This window comes from Tachyglossus aculeatus, chromosome 21, assembly GCF_015852505.1.
Source record: "Tachyglossus aculeatus isolate mTacAcu1 chromosome 21, mTacAcu1.pri, whole genome shotgun sequence".
NCBI classification, from domain to species: Eukaryota; Metazoa; Chordata; class Mammalia; order Monotremata; family Tachyglossidae; genus Tachyglossus; species Tachyglossus aculeatus.
Genome location: NC_052086.1, coordinates 17,828,516 through 17,836,644, shown reverse-complemented (window position 1 = coordinate 17,836,644; position 8,129 = coordinate 17,828,516).

Genomic DNA, 8,129 nt, shown 5'->3' with positions numbered 1-8,129 from the left:
ATAGTGCTCTGCACGTATTAAACATTCAATAAATACCACTGATTGGCTGATTGAGTGCTTACTGTGTGCCGAACACTGTACTAAGTGCTTGGGAGAGTACAATAAAACAGAGTTGGTAGACACATTCCCTGACCATAAGGAGCTAACAAATACAATTATTATTGTTATTATTATTGCAAACATGGGCACTGAGGCTCCAGAATCCAGAAGGGGAAGCACCTCCTTGTGTTTGTTTATTGTTGTATTGTACTCTTCCAAACGCTACAGTGCTCAGCACACTGTAAGCGCTCAATAAATATGATTGACTAAATGAATCTCTTGAGCCCTACTCTGCTCCCTGCTACTCAAATACATCCTGTTTTGTTATATTGTGCAGCTATTAACCCACGGTACCAAGTAGAAGAATTTTTTCAAAATTCTAGGCAAGAACAATCTTGTGGAAGGGCAGAATGGGAATTGTTGGGGTCTCCCACTTATGGGTCAATCATCTTGGTGATATAATTTTCAGGATTCTAAAGAACATTGGTAATTATGCAAGGTTTAGAAAAGTTCTCAAGATCTTACAGCGTATCCAATTGACTGGTAGCCAAGCACCAATGAATAACCCCCTCTAGACTTTAGTTCCCTCTCTAGACTGTAAGCTCATTGTGGGTTGAGAACATGTCTACCAACTCTGTTATGTTGTATTCTCTCAAATGCTGTTACAGCGCTCTGCACACAGTAAGCGCTCAATAAATGAAATTGATTGATTGATTGATTGACTGCTTCCCCACCCCATTAGGTTCTAACTAGTGTAAAGAAACCTTCCCTTCTAAAAGGTAATAGCATCGGCTCACCCTGACAAATGACTGTCTTCAGAAAAGCAGTTCATGCATTCTACTCCTATTTACAAGCTAAGTTGTTAGACACCAGAGCACATAAACTAAGAAGCAACAGGGACAAGGGTTTTTGAGAAATGACCCTCAGACAAATACTGGCATTGGTGCATGAATGAGATTCAGTCAGCAGCAAATCATCTGGGTTTACATCTTTATGGTTGCCAAGTGGGCAAGTTAACTGCTAGCTAAGAAGCAATTTTTCGGTTTGTTTATTTTATTTGACAATCGCTCCTTGAATGTGCTTGATTACATCTGCTTTCTTTATAGTTGAATTATCCAGGGTGGGACACATGAGGATTAACTGGAGCGACTTTGTTTTGTTATTGAAGAAAATGTTTTAAAAATTAAATTTTCAGTTTAGGCTATATCTCACTAGTTTTAATGCAAAGGAATAACCCCCATTGATCTCGAATTATCTCCAATCTGATTATTTTATATCTATCCCAGCACCTGCAAATCAATCAATCAATCAATCACTCAGTCAATAGTAATTGAGCACTTACTGTGTTCAGAGCACTGAGCTAAGAATTAGGGAAAGTACACTAGAATACAATAGAATAAGCAAGAGGGAATGTTTTCTGACCACAAGGATCTTACAGTACTTTAAAAAAAATTACCGTTAGTAGAAGTAATAGAAATAGTTTTAGTAATGGTATTTACTGAGAACTTCATTGAGTGCAATGTACCATATTAAGTATTTGTGAAAGTACAACAGAAACACAAGACAAATGCCCTGCTTACCCAGAGCTTATACACTATTGAATGGTCATAATGATAATGTGACATATTTTTAAACTTATCTCTCCCACTTTTGTAAAAGTTTACTTAAAAGCAGTAGCATTCACATAGAATTTCCCCGGGAAAATAGAATTGCTCCCTCACTTAGGAACTCATGTTCTGATCTCTAAATTGTATCTAAATAATGAACTAAGGGAACTTCACGTATTAAACTGTGATAGTTTTATGTAATTTAACTTGCCTAAACTAGACTATGTTTCCCAAGAGCATTCTGTGCATGGTCTGTAATATCACAACCTGGTGTGTTTAGTAAAGTTCAACTCAGAAAATACTTAATATGCACCCATTGAGTGCACAACATTCTTCAATATACTCAGACTCCATGGGTATCCAGTATATATCAATGATGGTAAAAATGCCTTTTCTGGCTTATAATTTATGAGAACCAGTGTGGCCTAGAAGAAAGATCAATCCCTGATCCGCTATATACCTACTGTGTGATCTTGGGCAAGTCACTTAACTTCTCTGTGTTTCAGTTCTCTCATCGGAAAAATGGGGATTCAATACCTGCTTTCCCTCCTACTTAGACTGAGCGCCCCATGGGGGACCTGATTGTTTTGTTACTCCAGGACTTAGTATAGTGTCTGGCACACAGTAAGCGCTTAACAAATACCATTACTAGGATCTTCATGGTCTTTAAGTTGGTCTGAGTCTTTACATCAAGTATAGTCCACATTCTATGGCTCTCCACTTGGCAATATTAGACTTGATTGTATTCCAAACAGGATTATGTAATGACTCAGCTAAGGATTCCTAGATTGCTTTAGTTTTGTTCCATTACTTCAACAATATGCATATCACATCACTTTATCTAAGAGGTTATAAAAAGACTCTCGAGCAAAGATGTTCTTGAGGCAGTTGTGTAGATTCATTTCCCCCTTTTCTAGGTGGTTGCTAGTGAGCTGGATTGCAGCAGAAGGAAATTAAGCTGATTAAAAGACTGCCCAGTTTTCAGAATGAATGAGAGGGGATTGGTCATTGTTGACTCTCTAACCCAAATTCTGCTTTAGTGAGATGTAAAAGAACCATTTCTTTCCTTTTGCAACAGCTTATGCTTTGGATTTAAATTTACCTCTTTGGTTTCTTAATATTGCTTCCTTGGTTTAGGAGGCCTACTGGGAAACTCTGTTAGAAGGACTAATGTAACTGGGGGAAGAGAATACAGCGATGCTGAGATGGAGACTGTAATGTATATTAAAAGTGCAAGAGCTTTCTGTTCTGTTAAACCTAAACATCTCCTTCTCAGTTAAGAAAATGTCCCTCATTTTGAGTGCCAGGGAGCACTGCTTCTATGTGGGAGATTCCCAAATGTCTCCCACCAGCCCCAATTCCTCACCTGCCTTATAATAATAATAATAATAATAATGGTATTTGTTAAGAGCTTATTCTGTGATAAGCACTTTACTAAGTGCTGGGGCAGATATAAGATAATCAGGTTCCACATAGTCTCCATAGGAGGGAGAACAGGTATTGAACCCCCATTTTGCAGATGAAGGAACTGAGGCACAGAGAGCTAAGTGACTTGCCCAAGGTCCAACAGCAGGTATGTGGTGGAACTGGAATTAGAACTCAACTCTTCTGATTCCCAAGTCTATACTCTTTCCACTAGACCATACTGCTTTATGACATCACATTTCCTCCTACCCTCAGGACATCTCCCCATGGATGATCCACCAATACCTTAAGCCTAGCGTGGCAAAAGCAGAACACCTCATCTTCCTCTCTTAAACCCAGCTCCTCCTAACTTTCCCACCACAGTTGACACCAATGACAAACTCCCTGTCCCAGAAGCTCACCGCCTCGTTTTTATTTCTGAATCCTCTCTGCCTTCCACCTCCCACCTTCAGTCTGTTTCTAAACCCTGTCAGTTTTTCCTTCACGATATTTCCTGGATCTTTCCCTTTCTCTCCACGTCTTCAGCCTCCACCTTGATCCAAACCCTGGTCTCAGCCTTCGTCATCTCCCATCTGGATAGCTGCATCAGCCTCCTTACTGGCTTCCCTGTCTCCAGGTTCTCCTCTCTTCAGCCTATTCAGCACATAGCTGCCTGCATTACTTAACTAATGCTTCCTTCAGGACACCCCTCTCTTCCTCTGAAACTTCCAGTGGCTACATTTCTCTCCACATCAAACAGAAAAACCTAACAATTGGATTTACGACTCACAAGCAACGGTCTCCACTTTTGCTCTTTGCTCCCAGCTCTCCAGCTTACAATCTTTACTTCTCCTAAACTTAAGTACTGAACTACCTTGCTCTCAGTTCTCCCAACTCTGAACCAATGTCTATGTCTTTCCCTCTGTAAGGAACTCGACCCCTCCCTTTAATCTGCTAAACCACATCCTTCCCTGCTTTGAAAGACACATCCTGTGAGAGGCATTTCTTGACTAATCTCTACCTCTTTGGCACTGTTCATTCATTCATTCATTCAATCGTATTTCATTCAATCGTATTTATTGAGTTCTTACTGTGTACAGAGCACTGTACTAAGCGCTTGGGAAGTACAAGTTGGCAACATATAGAGACGGTCTCTACCCAGCAGTGGGTTCACAGTCTAGTAGGGGGAGACAGACAACAAAACAAAACATATTAACAAAATAAAATAAATAGAATAAATATGTACAAATAAAATAAATAAAGAGTATTAAATACATACAAACATATATACATATATACAGGTGCTGTGGGGAGGGGAAGGAGGTAAGGTGGGGGAGATGGGGAGGGGGAGGAGGAGGAGAGGAAGGAGGGGGCTCAGCCTGGGAAGGCCTCCTGGAGGAGGTGAGCTCTCAGTAGGGCTTTGAAGGGAGGAAGAGATCTAGCTTGGCGGATGGGCAGAGGGAGGGCATTCCAGGCCAGGGGGATGACGTGGGCCTGGGGTTGACGGCGGGACAGGCGAGAACGAGGCACAGTGAGGAGATTAGCAGCAGAGGAGCGGAGGGTGCAGGCTGAGCTGTAGAAGGAAAGAAGGGAGGTGAGGTTGAGGGGGGTGAGGTGATGGAGAGCCTTGAAGCCGAGGGTGAGGAGTTTTTGCCTGATGCGTAGGTTGATTGGTAGCCACTGGAGATTTTTGAGGAGGGGAGTAACATGCCCAGAGCGTTTCTGCACAAAGGCGATCCGGGCAGCGGTGTGAAGTATGGATTGAAGTGGGGAGACACAGGAGGATGGGAGATCAGAGAGGAGGCTGATGCAGTAATCCAGTCGGGTTAGGATGAGAGATTGAACGAGCGGGGTAGCGGTTTGGATGGAGAGGAAAGGGCGGATCTTGGCAATGTTGCGGAGGTGAGACCAGCAGGTTTTGGTGATGGATTGGATGTGAGGGGTGAACAAGAGAGCGGAGTCAAGGATGACACCATGTTTGCGGGCTTGTGAGACAGGAAGGATGGTAGTGCCATCAACAGTGATGGAAAAGTCAGGGAGAGGGCAGGGTTTGGGAGGGAAGATAAGGAGTTCAGTCTTGGACATGTTGAGTTTTAGATGGCGGGCAGACATCCAGATGGAGAAGTCCTGAAGGCAGGAGGAGATGTGAGCCTGGAGGGAGGGAGAAAGAGCAGGGGCAGAGATGTACATTTGGGTGTCATCAGCATAGAGATGATAGTTGAAGTCATGGGAGCGAATGAGTTCACCAAGGGAGTGAGTGTAGATAGAGAACAGAAGGGGACTGAGAACTGACCCTTGAGAAACCCCTACAATAAGGGGATGGGAGTGGGAGGAGGAGCCCGCAAAAGAGACTGAGAATGAACAGCTGGAGAGATAAGAGGAGAACTTGGAGAGGACAGAGTTGGTGAAGCCAAGGTTAGATAGCGTGTTGAGGAGAAGGGGGTGGTCCACAGTTTCGAAGGCAGCTGAGAGGTCGAGGAGGATTAGGATAGTGTATGAGCCATTAGATTTGGAACCAGTGAAGAGTGAGTGGTTGAAGATGGGAGTTAAGGAGGGGAGAAGGGATGGAGTGAGAGTGAGAGGTTTCATAAGATGAGAAGGAATGGGGTCAGAAGCACAGGTGGCCGGAGTAGCACTTGAGAGGAGGGAGGAGAATATATAAGATAAGATAATCAAGCTGGTAGTTCCTGCCCCATAAGGGGCTCACAGAGTTGCCTCCAGGCACTGAGTGTGTGAATTGCCATGGTGCAGAGTACAGGTGTGAAGTGGAGTGAAGAAGGAATGGGGTAGGACGCAATTCCAGAGTAGTGTATGAAATGGAAACAATGTCCCCAAAAGATTCCCTAGATGCACAGCATATCCCTTAAAGTTTCGGGGGAATTCACTCGAGTGGAACCTTTCAAAACTTAGTGGTTTTCCACAACCAGAGTAAGAACACTGCCTGCTCTTGGGAGACAGGAGAAAATATTTTTTAGCTCTGACCTCTTTTTGCCTCTAGATCCCATGTTTGTCCCGGTTGTTTCAAGAAGCTGTCTATAAAGGTCCAGTTCTATTTTCTTACCATTTATTTCCATCCTTAGCAGACAAAGTCTTCAATCTAGGTATTAATATGATGGTACCCGGAGTGAATTGCCTCTGAAACCAAGTAATTTTTCTTTGCTCTGTGACTCTTTCAGACTCTCCTTGGAATACCTTGTTGACTTGCCTCCTGCACACTAAGGGAAAGTGGTTCTTGTGCGATGCACTAGGCTAGTTCCTCAGCCAGAGAAAAACCATCTTCCTCTGTTGCTATGGCTCTAGTGGGGTAATAGCCAATCAGAGCAGAGATGAATATATTTGTCTCTGTTGCTAAAGGCAGATCAGGTTCGTCGGCCAATCGAAAGGAGAGATAATTCTGCTCTGAAACATCAGCTTTAAAATTGAGGGCAGCATTTTTGCTTGGTTTTTTTGTTTTGTTATTTTTTTTTTTGGTGAGGGGATTTTTTTATTCATCATTTATTGAAAGCCCTCTTTACATGTTGTACTATATAGAAGTCTGGGAAATGCAAAGTACATATTAAAATGTAGTCATGGCCCTTGAGGAGTTTATAATCCTAAAGGGAAGAAAGGAAAATAGGGCAAAGTCGCTCTAATATAACATTCCTGCTTTGCTCCCCAGGGCCGGCTTCAGTTGGTGATATGCACTGAGTGGAGGGTTCAAAGTGCCACCCCTCAAATACCCCATTATGTAGCACATCACAATGCGTGCAGGATGTGCATGATGTCGTGTGACTTTCTGCAAGTCATCATCGACTGGCGCCTTTTCATCATGAAGTGAAGCGGTGGTCTCCAGACTTAGTAGATCCCCCCTAACGCTAACCCTTCCCGTGCCCTGGGCCGTGGAGCTGAGTCTGCTGGGTCCTTCCCCAGGTAGCTCGTCCTGTCTCTGTCCTTGTCATTCCTGGGTCGGCCCTATCCCCTCCGTCTTCACCACTTTCATCTGCGAACCCCCTGCCGCTCTCTGCTTCTTCCCTCTGGTCTCAACCCAGGTCGTTCAGGGCAAGATCTCAGGCTGGACAAACCCAGGATAGGGGTGATGAGAAGAACTCCTGGGCCGCTGGGCCACCTTTTCTGAGCAGGAAGAGCCAGTCTCTTGCCTTGTGAGCAGCCCCACTCTCTCTGTGGGTGACTCTATGTGTAATAATAATAATAATAATAATAATAATGGCATTTGTTAAGTGCTTACTATGTGCAGAGCACTGTTCTAAGCGCTGGGGGGGAATACAAGGTGATCAAGTTGTCCCACATGGGGCTCACAGTCTTAATCCCCATTTTCCAGATGAGGGTACTGAAGCTCAGAGAAGTGAAGTGACTTGCCCAAGGTCACACAGCAGACATGCCGCGAAGCTGGGATTCGAACCCATGACCTCTGACTCCAAAGCCCGGGCTCTTTCCACTGAGCCACGCTGCTTCTCACGTGTATGGGTGTATGAGGCACCCATGCCTTAATAATAATAATAATGGCATTTATTAAGTGCTTACTATGTGCAAAGCACTGTTCTAAGCGCTGGGGAGGTTACAAGGTGATCAGGTTGTCCCATGGGGGGCTCACAGTCTTAATCGCCATTTTACAGATGAGGTAACTGAGGCACAGAGAAGTGTGCCCAAAGTCACACAGCTGACAATTGGCAGAGCCGGGACTTAAACCCAGGATCTCTGACTTCAGAGCCCGTGCTCATTCCACTGAGCCACGCTGCTTCTGCTTTCCTCTCTGGCTTCTCTCAGCCCCCGGCTTGGAATGGCTGATCTGCTCCCCTTTCTCCATCTCGATGCTGGCAGGGAGCTAGTGTTTGTCAGGTCTGAAACCTTACTCTGTGTACCCCTGGAGCCCACAGTGGGGGACAAATGACATAGGGCTAGCTGGTGGCCGTCACCGGGGTGAAAGATAATCCCAGACTCCCTGCCTTTGTTCGCCATGAGGAGGACCAATCCTGGACTCGGCCTTCCCTGGGGCTGAAATGGTCTCTGACATGGGTCGCCTGATGACCCAGATCCAAATAAAGACAAGCTCTTGGCCCACCAAATTGAGTAGCTCCCTGT